Raw genomic sequence first — 21,990 nt, forward strand, 5'->3', positions numbered from 1 at the left:
TTGTTGTTTTTTCTTCTACTGTCTAACCTGTATTTTCTATCCCTAAACCTGCCCTTCACACAAAACTACAGGAATTTTTACACTCTCCAAACACTTCGCTTTTTTTGCAATCAGAATTAGAATGTCTTTATTGTTATTGTAAAAAAACATTCTCCCAGTACAAAAGAGAATAAACGCACATACATGTAACAGAAAAACAGAGTGCAAATACACTAAATGTAAAAAAATAAATGTGAACAGTGCAATATGTAAGAAATAAAAGGAGTGCAAGCGTAAACATTTATAGCTTATACACAATGAACACACATGACAGGTTAAAGTGCACTGATGTAAAAATGTACAGATATGTTTTTTAAGCCAGTTTCCAAAAATGTACCCACAAGGACAAAATATACTGGTATGACTATCCATGTGGGGACATTTGGTTTTTATATTCATCTGGTTCTTTCTTTCCTTTCCTTAATGTAGGCAATACCAGTGTAACACTTTATTTTTATTTGATAGGTCACCGACATACAACATGCTGACTATCAGAAACCCATCCTAGTCTACTCTGAGAGCTAGTAAACCTGTAGTTGCAAATTAATGACAATTATTTGACATGTACAACACTCTAAAATGCTTAGAAATCATACAAACACAATCACACAAACACACACGCTCACACTTTCAGACAGACAGACACACACACACACACACACACACACATTGACAGACACACCTACAGACACTGACAGAGAGATAGACACACAAACACACACACACACACACACACACAGATACGCGTACACAAACTGACAGACAGACACACAGACACACGCGCACACACACACAAAGACAGACACACACACACACACACACACTGACAGACACACACACACTGACAGACACACACACACTGACAGACACACACGCGCAGACACACACGCGCAGACACACACGCGCAGACACACACGCGCAGACACACACGCGCAGACACACACGCGCAGACACACACGCGCAGACACACGCGCGCGGATGTGAAATGGCCGCGGTTCTGCCTCCATTTTCCACGCAGGCTCTGTTTTTGGCATGACTCTCGGTCAGACTCTAAGAGTCTGTTATTAAAAGCGCCTTTTCACCTTCAGAGATACTGCAGCCTCCTGTGGCCGTAATTGAGCCATTTTCTCTCCATTTGGTTTTGTGTTGTGAATAAAAGCATCATGTGGAGAATAATACCTGAACACACAAAAGCCAGAGAACAGCCGTGATTGACTGTCATTAATTCAGAGAGAATCGTTTGTAATTTCAGCGAGCTTCTGCCTGTATTAAAATCAGAGTTTGATGGGAAGACACGTGTCCTGCTGGGCCGACAGCGCCGAGAGAGTCTGACTGATAGAGAATAACAGCATGTGCCACTCTGCAAGGACAATAAATGTCAATGTTTGGATTTTACTTCATTGAAAGATCCAGAACAAAAGCCTGAAACAAAAGCACAAAACATCCACTGGTTTAAATGTACTTTTCCACACCTGTGATCTGACTAACTTAAATCAAGTGGCTGTCAATCATTCTAGCACCATCTTCCTTTGAATGCAAATTAGGCTCATTTGAAATGATTTCACCAAAGTCAGCGTAACGGAGTAACTCTTTCCTGCCAAACATTTACAGTCATCTGTTCTCATGGTCAACAGGACGTCCTGTCTACAAAAACCAGAGACGCCCCTCCAGCCTGAAGCTGTCAATCACTCTGACATCACTCACAGGAGGTCACTGATCCCGCCCTCCACAGCTGTCAATCAAAGCAAACACCTTCACCTCTATTGCGGTACACACACACACACACACCCACACACACACATATACACACACAGAGAGAGTATATACATTCATATATACATTCTGTTCAGTTCCTTTCTGCTGTCAACGTCTGAATGTAATCCCACCGATCATGAGCCTTCATGCGTTCACATACTAGTAACTCACATTTAACAGCACCATCCTTTAAACCACAAAAGTGCATCTTGGTGGGCAAGCAACACAAAATGTAATCTGTATCGTAGCCTTCAGCTTTAGCAGAACTGAGGAACAATGAGTGGTAGTATTTCTTCACCTTCATTATACACACAAACAAATAAATCTTATGAGTATACATCTAATAAACAGACGAAATTACTGGAAGGAGTCAAACCTGTTTATCAGAATTACAAAAAGGATTTCCACACGTGTTTGTGTTCTGTTCACGTGTTTGACGTCTGTATTCTTCTGTTTCTTCTCTTCTGTTTATTTTACTTCATCTTGTAGATTAAGACACGCGAGCGCACACACACACACACACACACACACACACACACACACTCAAGGACTCAAAGGTCAGGTGCTGTGCTGGAACGACTCTTTGTTCTTCATTAGATGCTCTGCTTTCACGTGTTCAGATGCTTTAATTGAGCGAGTGAGGGATGCAGGTGGAGGAGGAAGATTGAACTAAAGAACAGAGTCTGTGGAGTCGTAATTAAACCGGAGGGAGAGCTGGACTTCACATTCAGCCAATGAAAGGAAAGGTCAGGTGTGCCGGAGGGCCGTGGGTCTCTGAGCGCCGGAGGGAGGAACGAGACGCAGCAAAGCTCAGTGAATAACCGGACACTCGTGTTCAGACTCCAACTTCAGCTGCTTTTGTTCACCTACTGCTTTGTAGCTGAGGTTGTGGTGAACCCAGACTCACGGCCGTGTCGTCAGCAGAGATGCTGAGCTTGGCGCTAGGACCTGTGCTCTACTCTCTGATGTTTTGTTGTATGCAGTGTGTTCACGTCATGTTCGTGTTCTGATTCATTGCTGCACACATACACAGATACACAGAAACACAAATAAATCTAATTGAATTACAAATCAAACACATCCCATTTTGCAAAAGCCACATCATATGATTTTACTGATTTGCACATGAAATTAGGAATTTTTGGAAGAACGAAGAGTGCACCGCTGCAAACGAGGCAGAAAGTTTCATCTCGACTGGGCAAGGCAAGTTTATTTATACGCCTTGTCAGCAGGGACTGTTTACACTAACTCCACAACGTGTGTGACATCATCATCATCATCATCATCATCATCATAGTTACACTTAGTGCAGAGAGCCAAGGCCTTATTGATATAGCTCATTTCATACAAGAACATTGCTTTAGATAAAAGAAAATAAAAATAACTATAACAAAAATTATAAATCAATAAAACCAGGGATTTAAAAATTTTAAAATAATAAATACATATTTAAAATTTAAATTTTAGATAGCTCTAATCTAAACCTACCCCTTACAACCTTTCTGCATTTCTCAAACCTTCAGGTAAACAGATACATCATTTAAGAGTGTATTATTATTTTAAATGCTTTTTATTTTTCCCATTGTACGGACATTTGGTCTAACGTAGCAAAACAGTACACTCACACTCGCATACACACACACACACACACACACACACATTAATTTTTGTGAAAAGTTACGCCTCACTCTGTATGATTTATAAGCTTTTTTAAAAAGGGGGGACATAAGGTAATGTCCTCATAAGTCACCTTCTCCTTGAAAAACCTGTGTCATTATACTACTCACTCACTTCTCTTTACACTTCCTGTGTACTCTCCTACTGGCAACAAAGGAAACAAACTCCACAGAGATCACACAAGCATCTTTGTGTGTGTGTGTGTGTCTCAGTCACTCCCTTCAATGTATTTGGTTATTTTTTTATTTGATCATATTATCATTAAGTCCCTTTACTTTGATCTTTGGTCTACTACTTACTAATTTAAAAAAAGTGCTTGCTGTACATAGACAATTTACTGTATACCCAGACACACACACACACACACACACACACACACACACACACACACACACACACACACACACACACAGACAGACAGACAGACACACACACACACACACACACACACACACGCACAGACACACACACACGCACAGACACACACACACGCACAGACACACACACACGCACAGACACACACACACACACACACACACACACACACACACACAGACACACACAGACACACACACACACACAGACAGACACACACACACACACACACACACACACACACACACACACACACACACACACAGACACACACACACACAGACACACACACAGACACACACAGACACACACACACGCACAGACACGCACAGACACACACACACAGACACACACACACAGACACACACAGACACACACAGACACACACACAGACACACACACACACACACACACACACACACACACACACACACAGACACACACAGACACACACACACACACACAGACACACACAGACACACACAGACACAGACACACACACTTCTAGCAAACCATTTAATTAAATCAAACAATTCTCTCTACCGCAGTACAAAGCACATTACTCTGCTTGTACTAAATGTAATGTATTTTAAACATTCTGTTAAAGAATGAGACGAAAACAGATGTAATTATTTAAAATGTGAAGAATTGCTGGTTAAATCACAGGTCATTTTTATTTAGCCTTAAGCCAACAGATGTCCGTTTAGGAAACACTAACTGTGAGATCTAGACGGACAACACCATATGTGATCAAACACACACACACACACACACACACACACACACACACACACACACACACAGTGTATGTAAAATGGTCTTTTTCAGTTAGTTTGTCTGTAAAATAGGAATAGTAACTCCCAACATCTTTGGTAAACTAAAAAAAAAAAAAAAAAAAAAGCTTGAGTGCTTCAAAAAAAATTTGAAGTGTGAGGCTTTCAGTGAAACACATGGTGCAAAGAGACCCAAACAACACAGAATGACTGTAATTGGCTGCCTTTTAAAGTGTGTGTGAGTGTGTGTGTGTGTGTGTGTTAACAGTAACATATGAACAAAACTCTCTGCTGTCTCTGTTCCCATGGTAACCTGTGGTCTAATGCAGACTGTTATTATTTTTGTTGTATGAATATAACTTCAAAAGCACAGAGACAGACAGACGGAGGCTGTGGAGTGAGACAGGTCTGCTGCTGAAGTCTCGTCATTCAGCATCGTTCAGTCTGGAGCGGCTCATCTACAGCAGAACCTGGACCAACACCGGGAATCAACCTGCTAACCCACTAAAGAGTGGATTCTGACCCTCGAAATCAGACAAATGTGTGTGATCCAGAGGAAGAACAGATCACAGGGATCAGAGGAGATCAGAGGAGATCATCTTCCTGGATTCTACAGATGAATTTAAAAATAGGGATCCAGTTTCAGTAGAAGACACACCATATGAACTTCCAAAAACTATTCAGGGGTCACTAATGAAAGCACACCAACATCTAACCATTGTCTAAACAAACTTGCTCTAAACCTCAAGCCTAAACCAATATGAAATACCCCTCAGAAAACCTACATGGTGCTCCTGATGAAAATTCAAGTCTGACCTCCAAAATAAACTTGTTTAGGGCCAATGTTATTTGGATCTACACAGAACTGTTTAATTGGCACATTATTTTATTTAAACAGACAAATGCTCTCCAAATACAGATGAAGAGATCATCGTCTACAAACAGGGAGCAGAAGACATGAACCAGAAACAGACATCGTCCGGGTCTGTAAGGTGCATCCTGAAGTTTGTTTAAAAAAATAAATCTATAAATAATTTTGAATAATTAAAGACTATATTCTCTTCCGCTAAAGAATGTCATACATGAAGGAGAGTGAATGAGTTTTTCTTCTGTATGGACTGTGTCTTTAAGGCAAAGCAGGTCCAGCGTTAACATGATTTGTGTTCTTAATTGTAAGCCGTAAGGTCTGTTTTGTATCTCTAGGCTCATTCGACTTGAAGAAGTGCTGCACAAAATCAATCAATCACTTCAATCACTTTTATTTATACAGCGCTTTTAACAATACAGATTGTGTCAAAGCATTGAACAGTATAAAAAAGAGATAATAGAGTGATAGTGATGTATAATGATGAGATTAAACCGTTTTTATTAAATGCAGTCTCTGTAATCAAACCGGCGATAATCACTAGAAGTTAAGTGTCCCCAACAAAGCTACCTCCGAGCACATCTTGGTGCTCTACCTCTAAAGCACCTTCTGCCTTGGACATGTGTTCTGTTCTGATTGGATGTCTAAGTCATGTGTCTTGGTGATCATTGATTGATTCATGTCATGTGACCCTGATTGTAGCCCATTTGTTACCATTGCTTCTGCGTGTATTGAATGTATTTCACCCTGCTGTCAGCGAGTATTTACTGCTCAAGTCAAGTCAAGTCTTAATCTGTTTGTATTTTGGATTACACTTTTCTTAATAAATCTGCACGTGGATTCTAGAGCCTGCCGTAGAGTGGACTATAACTACATAAATTCCCTCGAAAGACAGCATCTAAGAACATTAATGCAAAGCAGTATGCAGTTGTATAAAGATCTCGAAGGAACAAATTACAGCAAAACAATTCACAGTAAGAGCCAGAAAATGACCTACAGATGCTCTCTGCCAACTCGGCCTTATTTATTTACCTCCTCACTTCATAAAACAGTCAGAGGACAAGAAATACAGCGATGCACACGCAAGCACACACACCTTCATCACAAACACACACACGTCACATTTTAATATCCTTGTGGGGACATTTTATGGGGACACACAAACTCAGGACACACACATTGATCACACTCTCTCCGTTTCACACACACACTCTCTCTACACACACACACACTCTCTCTGTTACACACACACACACACACACACTCTCTCTCTGTTACACACACACACTCTCTCTGTTACACACACACACACACACTCTCTCTGTTACACACACACACACTCTCTCTGTTACACACACACACACACACACACACACACACACTCTCTGTTACACACACACACTCTCTCTGTTACACACACACACACACACACACACACTCTCTCTGTTACACACACACAGACACACTCTCTCTGTTACACACACACAGACACACACACACACACACTCTCAGTTACACACACACACTCTCTCAGTTACACACACACACTCTCTCAGTTACACACACACACTCTCTCTCTCAGTTACACACACACACACACACACACACACACACACACACTCTCTCAGTTACACACACACACACACTCAGTTACACACACACACACACACATTCTCTCTCAGTTACACACACTCTCTCTCTCAGTTACACACACACACACACACACACACACACTCTCTCAGTTACACACACTCTCTCTCTCAGTTACACACACACTCTCTCTCAGTTACACACACACACACACACTCTCTCTCAGTTACACACACACACACACTCTCTCTCAGTTACACACACACACACTCTCTCTCAGTTACACACACACACACTCTCTCTCTCAGTTACACACACACACACACTCTCTCTCTCATTTACACACACACACTCTCTCAGTTACACACACACACTCTCTCAGTTACACACACACACACTCTCTCAGTTACACACACACTCTCTGTCAGTTACACACACACACACACTCTCTGTTACACACACACACACTCTCTGTTACACACACACACACACACACACACACACTCTCTCTCAGTTACACACTCTCTCTCTCAGTTACACACACACACACTCTCTCAGTTACACACACACTCTCTGTCAGTTACACACACACACACACTCTCTCTGTTACACACACACACTCTCTCTGTTACACACACACACACTCTCTCTGTTACACACACACACTCTCTCTCAGTTACACACACACTCTCTCTCTCAGTTACACACACACTCTCTCTCAGTTACACACACACACACACACACACACTCTGTTACACACACACACACTCTCTCAGTTACACACACATACACACACACACACACACTCTCTCTCTCAGTTACACACACATACACACACACACACACACTCTCTCTCAGTTACACACACACACACACTCTCACTCTCAGTTACACACACACACTCTCTCTCAGTTACACACACACTCTCTCTCTCAGTTACACACACACACTCTCTCTCAGTTACACACACACACTCTCTCTCTCAGTTACACACACACTCTCTCTCTCAGTTACACACACACACTCTCTCTCTCAGTTACACACACACTCTCTCTCAGTCACACACACACTCTCTCTCTCTCTCTCTTTCAATCTATATTTTACTATACACTCTTCTGTTTGTCCTAAAAGAGTTAAACTTCATTTTGGGCTTCTGGTCTATTGATGCTCCAGCATTTCTACATTTTTAACTGAAACACATAATAACATGTCAACACATACGCTTTCATTTCCAAAGCCTTTATAAATGTTATTATTGTCATCTGTGTGTTTAATAATAGAGTCCCTCCACACGTCTGCAAAAGACGAGCTTTCCTGTGGATCCATGCAGTATCTGCTCCGTTCTGCAGCTCTCTTCAACAGACAGAGATCTGCCCGTCTGAACCGAGTAGGGCTGAGATTGTCATGCCCATCTGGTCCATCACCTGCTTTCAAATGGAGTGGCATTTAATACACAGAGCCGTAATTCACTGACTAGCTACACAACATCACATTTATAATTAAATGCGATTGATCTGGGATTATGAATGCAATATTGCCTAGCTTGACTTTGAACTATGCAAATATTGCTCCATCTAAAAGCAGGTAATGTATATGTGCTACTAATCACAGACAAGATTCAAATGACAATCAAATGTAATTATTTGCACAGTCATACTCAGTCGTTACAGTTAGATTTCTGTCTGTTCAAGCGAGCTGCAGTACGGTGCAGAGAAAACATAAAGCCCCATCTCGTCTGCTGTTTCCCGCGGTGAGGAGTTAGAGGAGGAAACCCGACCCGACCGCCGCGCAGCTGCTGGCTCCAGTTCATCGCCCGAGGCAAACACACACCGGGGCTCCTGAGTCCAGATATGCCCTGTGTGCAAGCGTGCGCGTGTGTGTGTGTGTGTGTGTGTGTGTGTGTGTGTGTGTGTGTGTGTGTGTGTGTGTGTGTGTGAGTGTGTGAGTGTGTAAAAACACAACATCAAACTGCTGCTGGCCGTCTGTGAGTCAGATGTCTATGGGGTAGTTAAGATGCTCCAACCAACAGAAAACAGCCAAGACAAACACCCCAGTAATCAGAATCAGAAACCAAAGCTTGAAATACATGACACAACTGAACAGATTTTAAAACACTGGTCATCAAAACACTTTTAGGTTACCGAAGAAAAACTGATGATCACACACTACCAGAATTTCACAACAACCTCAAAGAAACTCACAACAAATGAAAACATTTTCCTGATGAAATTTAAAAGCAAAACATTTAATAACCATCTAAATGAATCAAGTGTGACAGATCATGTGACAGATTTACTGCCATTACCAATTTTTTTAAGCAGATAATCACCTCATTCTCCGAAAAGAAAAAACAAAACCAGATATTTTGAGTCTTCACTCACACACTCACACTCACACACACACTCACACACACACACTCACTCACACACACACACACACACACACACACACACACACACACACACACACACACACACTCACACACACACACTCACTCACACTCACTCACACTCACACACTCACACACACTCACACACACACACAACAGACACTAAATCACTAAATCTTCTAGATGATATTTAATTTCTCTCGGTTACACTGATGGCCGTTTCTTGAGTAAGTGGGAGAACAAACTCATATGAAGAACTAATAAAAGGAGAGAAACTGATCAATGAGGCATTAAATTCAGCTTCATCACAGGAAAAGGAGCAGAAGTGAATGAGAGCCCTGCACGGCTACCAACGACTCCTGCCAAAATATAACAACGTTAAATTGGGCGTTATTGCATTTTAATTAGTTTCAGTCCATCTGCGAAAAGCCTCCTGGCAGAAAAACACCTTGAGCAGCCGAAGGTTCCCTTTAGAGTCATTTACTCTTATGATGAACGTTCCCAAGAATCTCACGTTTAATACTGCATTCCTGATAAACGCAAGGCAGATCAAGAACTCTAACAGCAGATCTGGCTGATCGTCACCAAAGATAAATGATCCCGGCCACCAGCATTGACTGGGTGAAGAGTTAGATTCAATGCTTGTTTTAACACTCGTCTTTGTTAAAGACACAGCTCTAACATCCGAGTCAGTGATGCATAGTTAAATTAAATCAATCAAAAGATCAAATCTCAAACAATTATGTCGATTAAGTTTTCTAAAAGCAAACTGTAGAGAGACAAAAGCGGCAGAAGCGGCACAAACTATTTGGAAACTGGCATCTTTAGCATTTTCTGATCACATGGAGGACCTCATGAACTTATCATCATATGACCTGAGGACAAGAAAAAAATAAAAGTCAAGCCAAAAAGGTCAATGAATTCCTTGCCAGCCAAAAGAAAAAGGTAAAACAATCGATAAGCATCAGTATCGGGCAGAGCAGACTGTTGATTACCAGCCCTAAAATTAAACATCCTCACTGTTAGGGATTTACATATTGAGATGGAATATTGATTCATATATATGCAGTTTACTCGCTGGCCATACAAACACACACACACACACACACAAAGTCAGTGGGTAAAACTAATTTCTCATGATTTCTGCTGGTCAATTCTGCTAAATGAGTTTTTTGGTCATTAAAATGACACCAGAGGCTCAGAGAGCAATGAACTGTGGGTAATACATCAGCAGAGCCAAGAAGGCAATGACAGGAAATTAGCAAGCAAAAGAGGTCACATGGAAACGCTGAAAAGGCTTATTGAACTAGCATGCCGTTAAATCTATCCATGTGCAAAAAATAATAATTATAATTACTCCTGCTAATACTTATAATTAAGTGTACACTGGAGATGAAGTCATAGATGTTAATTAAAAAAAAAAAAAAAAAAAAAGAACAGCAGTAATCTGAGCAGCTGAGACAAACGAGAAGCGATTCGCCGGGCAAAGACTCGGTGAGCAAGCCAAGAGTCTGAGTATTGAGTTAACCTCCTCCTACAGGGTCACGACTGAATCCTGCTTTAGACTAAATCAGATCCGATACTTATAGGAAAGCCAAAATTCACATTATCCTGAGCTGGAGTTAACCGACTGACAAACACTGACAGACAGATCTACATGAAGAGAAGCGAAAAGCTCAAAAGCATCAAACGTCCGTCACTAATGGAGTGTGAGAGTGACTCCAGCTCCTGCTCAGAGGATTCAGCAAACACCTGACAGAACACACCGTAGACCCTCACGAACCAGCAGCTGAGACGCTGAAGATCAACACGAAGCTTCAGTGAATCAGTAGTGACCTCTTCCACCATCAATATCACGAAATGTGTGTGTGTGTGTGTGTGTGTGTGTGTGTGTGTGTGTGTGCGCTTCTGAAGGAGTTAAATGCAGAGCAAATTTCAAGTATGATAACAACACTTGGGCAAACGTGATGTCATTTCTGTTCCTTATTCCATTTTGTTCATTCCACTTAATTTTGCCATTTTAAATTTAAACAACAATGAATGTGATTATGAATGTGATATACAGGTGCTGGTCATATAATTAGAATATCATCAAAAAGTTTATCATCAAAATGTATTTCAATAATTCTATTCAAAAAGTGAAACTTGTATTTTAGATTCATTCATTACACACAGACTGATCTATTTTAAATGTTTATTTCTTTTCATTTTGATGATCATAACTGACAACTAATGAAAACCCCAAATTCAGGCTCTCAGAAAATTAGAATACTGTGAAAAGTTTCAATATTGAAGACACCTCTTATCAGCTAATTAACTCAAAACTGCAAAGGCCTTTAAATGGTCCCTCGGTCTAGTTCTGTAGGTTACACAATCACGGGGAACACTGCTGACTTGACAGTTGTCCAAAAGACGGCCATTGACACCTTGCACAAGGAGGGCAACCAAAGAGGTTGGCTGGCAGGATTGTGAAACAAAACCCATTCAAAAATGTGGGGGAAGATTCACAAAGAGTGCTTCTAGAACCTCTACACACAGACGTGTACAAGACATGGGTTTCAGCTCTCCATTCCTTGTGTCAAGACACTCCTGAACCACAGACACGGTCAGAAGAGTCTCGCCTGGGATAAAGACAGAAAGGACTGGACAGCTGCTGAGTGGTCCGAAGTTATGTTCTCTGATGAAAGTAAATTTTGCATCTCCTTTGGAAATCAGGGTCCCAGAGTCCATGTCGCTTGAGGTCCAGTGTAAAGTTTTTACAGTCAGGTTCATGTCATCTTCTGGTGTTGGTCCACTGTGTTTTCTGAGGTCCAAGGTCAACGCAGCCATATACCAGGAGGCTTTAGAGCACTTCATGCTTCCTGCTGCTGATCAACTTCATGGAGATGCAGATTTCATTTTCCAACAAGACTTGGCACCTGCACACAGCGCCAAAGCTAGCAGTACCTGGTTTAAGGACCATGGTATCCCTGTTCTTAATTGTCCAGCAAACTCGTCTGACCTTAACCTCATAGAAAATCTGTGAGGTATTGTGAAGAGGAAGATGCGGTTGGCCAGACCCAACAATGAAGTAGAGCTGAGGGCCACTATCAGAGCAAGCTGGGCTCTCATAACACCTGAGCTGTGCCACAGACTGATCCACCCCATGCTGCATTGCTGCAGTAGTTCAGGAAAACCAAGTATTGAGTGCTCATACTTTTCATGTTCATACTTTTCAGTTGATCATAAGTAATATTCTTATAATAATAAAAAGAGATAATAAATTTGGGATATTCATTAGTTGTTAATTCTATTCTATTTGAAATATATCAGTCTGTATGTAATGAATGAATATAATATACAAGTTTCACTTTTTGAATGGAATTAGTGAAATAAAACTTTTTTTTTTATAATATTCTAATTCTATGACCAGCACCTGTAATTGTGGTTAGATTGAATAACAGTGGTGAGATGATTAATCAATAATCATAACAGAACTCATTGTGGAAAAGAGAAAAGGGAATGGCTGATGTGGATCAAACACACACACACACACACACACACACACACACACACACACACACACACACACACACACAGCTGATGTGAATCAGCATGTGTACTCATACACCACAGAAAATATGCAAATATGTAATATGTGAATATGTCTGTCATGTCTCTCTTTACTCTCTCTGTGAAAGTCTTCAAAGTCTGACAAAAGCTCAAGAACAGTCCAGTGAGACACTGTGTATATACTCACTTTTACTTTATACTTAGGTCTATGAATGCATTTAAATACAAGAGACCAAAATATTCAAGAGCACCGAGTTTACAGCCTTTAAAATAATGTCAGCTATACAGCAGGACTGATAATAACACACACACACACAGACAGCATGCTGAGTCAAATGTCATTCTTGATTAGATGTAGGTTGCAGTGTGTGTGTGTGTGTGTGTGTGTGTGTGTGTGTGTGTGTTCATCGTGGCTCCCTGAGAGGGAATGACCTTGTCCCCAAATGCCAAACACAAAGACGCCTCCATCTTTCTTATTCTCTGTAGAGCGGGAGCTTCATTATGTGCTGCTGCAGCATATGCTGCTTTTCCTCTTAGGTCTCATGTCAATCTCACACATCAGCGAGAATCTCACACTCACAATCTGAAAGGCGCAGACACAGTTCAGTGTGAAAAATAAAAAATATGTGCAGTGATGATGATGATGATGATGATGATAACAATGAAGAGGCTGTTATTAAAACGTGTTTGTTTGTTACTCCAACACTGCACAACTTTCTGAATAACACAGTTTTTTTCTTGTTTACACTTGGCCAAACATGTAATCAGTCAACACTGGCATTATAAAAAATAATCTCAACACCACCATCTTTACACACAAGCAGACGAGTCTCTGACTGCTTTCAGCCCAGCATGAGATTCTGAGCTGAAATCACAGGCTGTCAGATGAGAGTTAAAAACAAACCAGAACATCAAATTACAACCTCCAGCAAACACATCATCCTTCTGTCCCGAAGACAGTGAGACAGAACTGCTGATCTGTTGACGTCAGTGACTGAAGATGACCATGTGATCTGTGTGTTTCTGTGGTCAGCAAATGAAAACGCCAAGAAATCTTCTTGATTCATAACTCCTCCTGGAGCTCAGTCAAGGTCATTGGTTCTAATCCTAGACAGTACAGAGACTTTAAAATGATGTAAACCTTGGGGTTTCATTTTATCAGAGGCTTGCATCCAAAGTAGCACAAGTAACACCAGGTAGCCTGCTATAACCTGAATTAAAGACACAAATAAATACCTGGAATCTCTTAATATCTACACTCGTGATTAAAGAGAGATTAGATCCACTCATTTGTAAATGAATCCTGGGAAGTAACAATAATAAAGTACAATAATACAGAACTTCAGTTTCTGTATTAGGGCGAGAAGAGGTACACAGGCACAAAAAAAGGGAAATGCCAAAAGAATATGATCACACAATAAACAGATGTGATGTACAACTAAGCATCTTGAGAAAGACATGAGAGCATATGGCTGTAAAAGACTCTGAACACACATCAGAACTGTCCACGGTGCTGAAACTACCCTCAGTGCTGAAACTACCCTCAGTGCTGAAACCACCCTCGGTGACGGAGCTGTCCACGGTGCTGAAACTACCCCTGGTGCTGAAACTACCCTCGGTGCCGGAGCTGTCCACGGTGCTGAAAATCAGCTGCATGAGAAACTAAAGCACTGGATCTTTTCAAAAAAGTATACAATGCAAAATGCAGTATATTTCCTCATTTTACTCAACACACACACACACACACACACACACACAAAACAGCTTTAGCAGCAGGTAACCAAAATAAAGTGGCCAATGTCTACAGCAGCAGATTTTTTAGGAAATAACAGCAGACCAATAATCCAGCAAGAGTTTGATGGAGCAGCCTGACCTTTGAACAAAAGCGCCTGATCTCATGAAGTGAGAGAAAGACAGACAGACAATTCGGTCTATGAGACACAACACATCAAAGACGGTGGCAGCAGCCATACCACAAAACATCCTTGATTTTCATGCAGGTTTACACACACACACACACACACACACACAGACACACACACACACACACACACACACACACACACACACACACACACACACACAGACTCTAGTGTAGCTGGAGTGCGTCTTTGTCACACAGATCGCTGCTATTTCTCTCAGTACATGAAGTGAAACATTTATTAATATCGTTTAACAGGACTGAAACAGTGTCACATTTATTTCTTCAGTTAATTCAGCTACAGACTCTCTGTCTCTCTCTCCATCTGCCTGTCTGTCTTTTCAGGTGCAGTTAAAATTGATGTAGTGCCTCATCAAAAAAGGTGAAACACTTGAATTATCTCCCAAAACAAGAGTATGAGAGAGAAATGAATTATAGCAGCAGATATGAAATTGAGAAAATGGGAAATGAGTAAGAGAGGAAAAGCAAAACATGCTGAGCAAAGGAAAGTCCAGAGCCACAAAAACAACAAAGACTGGACAGACAGACACACACAAACCAGCATGCAGTGTCATCTTTCACATCCTGAGAGAAACAGAAAGACAGCTACAGACACGGATCAGAGCAAACGGACGTCACACAGGCTCTGAGCACACAGGATGAAGAGGACTGTTTTGGATGTTAGATCAAACTCTGATCTTACAATGACAACAAACCCTTCAGGAAGTTAGAAAACAATAAACCTTATTTTTTAATTATAGGAAGAGAGTGTGTAGCATGTACCTGCATGCTTTGCAATAATGCAATAATGTCAGGCATAGCAATGAAGTACATTTGAGAAGAAAATAAATAAGAATGTGAATGAGATATATATATATATATATATATATATATATATATATATATATATATATGTATAGAGAGAGAGAGAGAGAGAGAGAGAGAGAGAGAGAGAGAGAGAGAGAGAGAGAGAGAGAGAGAGAGAGAGAGAGAGAGAGAGAGAGAGAGAGACAGAGAGACAGAGAGAGAGAGAGAGAGAGAGAGAGAGAGAGAGAGAGAGAGAGAGAGAGAGAGAGAGAGAGAGAGAGACAGAGAGAGAGAGAGAGAGAGAGAGAGAGAGAGAGAGAGAGAGAGAGAGAGAGAGAGAGAGAGAGAGAGAGACGGTCAAGGGTGTCAATGTCAGAGAGACGTAACGAAGGGATGCTGGATGAACAAACTAAACAGATCAATTGGGCTCAGGATCAGGACAGCCTAGACACTATCAACAGTTTCTATTGTGCCACAGAAATGGGCATCCTTTACAATTGCCTGCTCTCTCTGAAAGAGGTCCAGAGGAAAAAGAAAGAGGTAAACTGGGAGCTGTTCAGATAAGAGTGGTGAAGCAAACTCACATTTACACACCGAGAACTGAAGAGTCAGCAGCAGCACTGCAGAGACACACAAACTAACACTAACTAGTCCTTCTCTGTGTTTTCCTGCCTGCCGCTGTACGGGTGCAGTGGGTCACTGCTTCTTTAGTTATTGTTGATCACATTCATAAACCGCTTTGGATGACCACAGCTCTAAATGTGTGTATATATATATATATATATATATATATATATATATATATATATATATATATATATATATATATATATATATATATATATATATATATATATATATATACTTAGACTAGGGCTGCTTAATTTGTATTGAGTTCTATTTGCTCATCTGGTGTCGAAGGATTTTATTTTTTATCTCAAGAAGATCTAGGCTTGACGAGAGTAATACTGCTGTCAAGTAAAACCATCCAATGTTGTTCTTTCCCTACATACAGACAAACTACCACAACGAACCTACAAAACTTCTATAGCCAATTAGAAATGCATGGCTGCAGTTTATTTTAATAACGTGCCTGAGCAAATGAACAAGAATGTTATCAGGCATGCTGCAGTTTTTTTCCCCCAAATAGCAATTAATTATAGCACGCCTACAGATAAAATAATAGTTTTAGAACTAAATGAAGATACAATTTTCAGATATTCCTTTCAGCCTCAGGCTTAAACACATTGAGCATCAAACACACGTCACTCGTGCAGAGAGGGAAAGCAGTGATGAAGTTCATCAATCACTGCAGCGGACGTTTGTGAAAGAGATGTCTCCTGAAATTAATTGTTTATGGGAAAGGATGCAAAAACGCATTTTATGACCCCGTCAGAAAGGGTTTCGCCTGCAAAGTGAGGTTCAGAGCTTTACTCAAAGCTGCAACCTTCAACATCTTTCCACTGCAAAACCCAGAGGAACCGTCTGCCAACAGCATAAAGAACACAAAGACAAATCTCTTTCAATTCTTCAGGGTTAATGCTGATGTAACGTTTTAACCCTACATGTTCAGTTCAGAATAAATCTTTCAGTAATGCTCTGATGTCTATGAGATCTTAATCACTTCACTGTCTGTGCTCCTGTGAACATGGAGAAATTTCCACATCATTTCATTCAGTTGCCCTAGATTGATTTTTAAGATTCTCTTTAAATGAAATGGAAGAAATTCACTTTCAACTCTAGGTGCAGTCTGCACGTGAAATTCCTCTTAAGTGTAAGAAACTCTCAGGAAATGAGATCAGAGAAGTTCAGAGCAATCCAGCTGCTGTTATTTCAGCCCAATCTTCCTGAGCTTCTACGGCACGATTACTTAAATTAAAGCGTTTGACTACCGTTATTAAAGTCTTCATTATTTTATTCAAAGGTTCTGTTTCTCTTAAGCATCAATTGTTCAACCATGACCATAAAAAAAATGAAGAACCAAAATATACATTTGTCTTAGTTATTCTCTTGTGCATTCTGTCATAATTTACTCATTCCAAAGCTCTATGATCTTTCTTCTTCTTCTGTGAAAGACTGATAGTGCTGCTCGCTCTTCTAAGCAATTACAGTAAAAAATGGACACTAAAGCTTTCGTGCGAAAACAACATAATATACGACTGTTGTCAGTCACAAAAACAGCTCAAACTTCCAGAGAATTCCCATGAGAAGAAGACTCTAGAGCTCTAGGCTTCAGTTGACCCTGGGTGGAAAAATTTGATGGCAAAGAAAGTCAGAAGTGTGTAAAGAAGCAAACAAGTAAATAATGACAGAATGTTCCTTTCTGAAGTGATTCTGTAATGTTTTCCTCTCATGTTTGTAGGCCTCGTGTAAATCTCTCAAAAAGAAAACAGCGTCAGTTTTTGCAATTTTTGCGAAATGCACACCTCCGTCACTAGACGTCTCATCAGGTGTGTCTGAAGTCTCGTCACGTTCCTCTAATCAGCGTCAGTGATGATCTGGATGATGTGAACGGATCTAGAGACACTTCTGATCACTACGCTCTCATTACCTCGTTTTGAGATCTCGGGGTGGAAAGAGAGAGAGAGAGAGAGAGAGAGAGAGAGATGACGAGATGGTTAGAGGAGAGGGATTACAGTCAGATTAGCGGCGCTGCTAACAGGCGTTAGCGATCTCTGGGCGCCGGGGTCGAGCCGCTGTCACGGCAGGTGAGGAGGTCATGTCTGGAGCAGCACGGCTCCTTCAGTTGAGCCCTGGATCAACGTTCAAAGACAAAAAGAGCTTTTTAAGCTGATCCCCCACTTTAAAGAGCACAAAGAGCTGACATGAACTAAACTAACAGTTAAAGGTTCTGAGAAACCTTAAAATACAGCACACTCACATAACATACAACAAATCTCAGCTGCATGAAATGAAAATATTTCAAACATTAAAAATCTGGATTTTCTGGAAAACTGCTTTCAACCAATGTGTGGAAAAATGCATTAGCAGTGCATTTGATTTGAGAGATCTGTTCAGTGAAAAACAGGATCTTAATTAAGACAGAAGCATTTAATCCCAAAATGAATCCATTCAGACACCTGACAGACATCTTCCAGAAGAAGCTTCAGAAGCTTTCTGAGACGCAACCCTCCTGCTGAGGGGCCAAAAACTACAAGCAAAACATGAGGAAAATGTATTTAACGCCAGCTTTTGGTTTGGAAAGAGAGCTACTAAGATCTGAAAGGTTGCAAATCTTTTCTACTCCACTGCAGCCATTTTTACTTGCACAAGCGATAATCCAATTACATCACCACATTATGTGTGCAAGCATTATTTCAACTTTAATTTACTTGTTTCCACACACTCAGTTCAAAAGCAGCTTTACAGAAAACAGTGACTAAAACCCGAGTGTCCATGACTGCTTGAGATGTTTAATGACAATTAAAAAAAATATATATGGCAGTTTATTAGAAACACATCAACATAAACTAGAAATGTTTGTATTTGTGAGTTCAGCTGCAGTGTGCCGAAGGTCAGGGTTTGGTGCTGCTAAACCTCAGAAAACTCACACACTTACCGAAGTGACACACACACACACACACACACACACACTGCAGCTCTGAAGAAATTCATCAATAACCTACTGATCAAACACACAGTCATTTGCATACTAATAACATGTAGGAAACCACAAAGCAAGATTACCAGTGTCCAAACACAACATCAGTGTCTAACAGTTTTTGACATGTTTTTCAGACATTTGGGCCCAAATGTAAGAGCTAACAAAAAGGAGAAACCCTTTTGTTCTAATAATGAGAAAATGATCACAAAGGGTTTCTGAATTGTACAGAGTAGATACATTCAAGCCTGCACACACACATACACACACACCAGCTATATGAAATAAATGAAATCTTATACAGCGTCATCATGTACAAAGACCACCGTCTGTCTGTCTGTCTGTCTGTCTGTCTGTCTGTCTGTCTGTCTGTCTGTCTGTCTGTGTGTGTGTGTGTGTGTGTGTGTGTGTGTGTGTGTGTGTGTGTGTGTGTGTGTGTGTGTGTGTGTGTGTGTGTGTGTGTGTGGCTCTGCGGGTTGTTCAGAAAGGTTGTCTATCGCACCCCAGTGGAGGAGCTGGAATCATCCTCACTACACATGAACTCGTGAACTCAATGTAAAATCAGAGAGAACAGGCCAGTCCTCTCATTTCAGCGCATTTTAATGAACATTATATACGAACACAACATAAGAACGACTGTTAACGCCTACAATCACACACAACTTAGTTTGTCTATCGCCTGTTTCTCTGTGTTTGTGTGTGTGTGTGTGTGTATTAGACGGAACAGTCTAGAGATCGAGGACGGAAACACTGTGTTTAATGATGTCTCGACAGTACGGCAGCTGCTGAAATAGCATGTCAAATGTGTGCGGAGACACATGAGTGATCGATGCTCTGATCATTAGAGTCTCTTCGGCGAATATTCATCAATCACAGTCACTTCCCTTCACGCGCATCCTCCGGTGCACTGCTTTAACCAGCATCATGTTTCCAGAGCCCAAAACACACTAGAGACTTTAAGAGATCAAACCTGACATGATCCGAAACAAGAGATCACCTCCTCGAGCTCTTACACACACGCGCGCGCGCGCACGCACACACACACACACGCACACATACACACACACACACACATACACACACACACACACACACACACACACACACACACACACACACACACACACACACAGACAGCATCTCGTGTGTAAAATTGAACATCGTCATGGTGCCGATCAGGAAAATCCGAGAACGAACACACACACACACAGGGAGAGAGAGTAATCAATCATCTCTTTACCTTCGCAACGCTCTGCGTCTCCGTCTCTCCTTCTCCCCAAATTCCTGCGCTTTTCTCTGGAATCTCAGTCCGGAATAATTTCAGTATCCGTCAGAGAGCAACGCGTCTCGATCCTGCGCGTCTTCCGATGGGAGCTGAGCGCCGCGTCACCTGCGTCCTCACATCAGCAGCGCGCGCGAACCCGCCCACAGAGACACGCCCCGCGCCGCGGGAGGAGCCGAGCTGCAGAGAGCGACGCGAAGCGACGCACAGATCCTGGAGATGGACGCTCTGCTCCAGAAAGAAGCGCTAGAAACGCCCCTCACGGTACAGAGAGTTGAGATCCCCCAGGTTCCGCCTGCAGTCAACAAAAGTCTCACATTAACACACACTGAAGTCAATGTCACTGTACAATAACACAGGACTAGGACTCACACAAAGAGCTGGAACGGTGCTGGTGTTACAAGTAAACATTAACATTCCGGAACACACACACTAAAATGCTATGAGCATGATGACTACCGTTCACAATTATGTTAAATCGATTTGTGGCCAATAATGAATGTGAACAGCATTCACTCAGAAGAACATGTCTTTGCTTTTTAAAACGCTAGACGCAGGACATTGAGATACACGTAGTCTAAGAACATTTGTTTTTTTTTTTTTTTCAAACTTCAGAGATCAAAGGCGTTGTTCCAGCGCGTATTTAAACGATTTAATTCCAGGCAGAACCGCTTGTGTACGGTGGTCGAGAAGGGACGGGATCTGCTCAGTTAAACGACACGCTAATAATATTAAAGCATGCTAATTTATGGCCACTAACTGGTAAACACCTATATGAATCAAGTAATAGACACAAAGATTTTTCCGATATTTACTGTAGCTAATTACTAAACACAGTATGTTACTTATTCAAATAAACAATACGGATAGTTACATGTGGTAAAAACGTGCAATTAATGCGAAATAAATCAACAAATATACACAACAAACAAGAGATTAATTTAGAAGAAGGATGGGATGTTTTCTTTTAGGCATATGTATGCATATCTATAACTCAAATTCTAATTTAATATAAGTCAACAAGAGGAAAGACTAAAAAACAGACAATACCCTCTGGAAAGAACACAGTGAAATCAGCATAAACACAATTCATTTATTATATTTACACAACATGCAATATTTAAAACAAGACTTTTATCTTACTCGCTGCAGTCTCAGTCCAAGCAGCCAGATCTCAGACGTCTTGATATCCTGTATTCCTCCTCTTCCCTCCTTTCTGAAGATCTCTCCCAAATGAAGGATCCCAATCATACCACATCACTCCTTCCTGAACAATATTAGCTGCTCCCATAAACACCTGAGCTTTTCCCTGCTGGTGTATTATGTTTGTGTTTCTTGACGCCAGGCATTGTCATGTTTTTGAG

At 41.1% G+C, this 21,990-nt stretch overlaps 1 protein-coding gene across 1 annotated transcript in view; it reads right to left on the minus strand.

Moving 5' to 3' along the window:
* nrxn2b (neurexin 2b) overlaps positions 1-20,851 on the minus strand; it is a 325,182-nt gene extending 304,331 nt beyond the window's left edge. The window contains exon 1 of the mRNA XM_043245174.1: positions 20,585-20,851. The gene's annotated coding sequence lies outside the window, so the exon portion shown is untranslated. The remainder of the gene's footprint in view (positions 1-20,584) is intronic.
* Positions 20,852-21,990: the final 1,139 nt, after the last annotated feature.

The sequence above is a fragment of the Puntigrus tetrazona genome, chromosome 7 (genome assembly GCF_018831695.1).
Source record: "Puntigrus tetrazona isolate hp1 chromosome 7, ASM1883169v1, whole genome shotgun sequence".
In the NCBI taxonomy this organism is placed as follows: domain Eukaryota; kingdom Metazoa; phylum Chordata; class Actinopteri; order Cypriniformes; family Cyprinidae; genus Puntigrus; species Puntigrus tetrazona.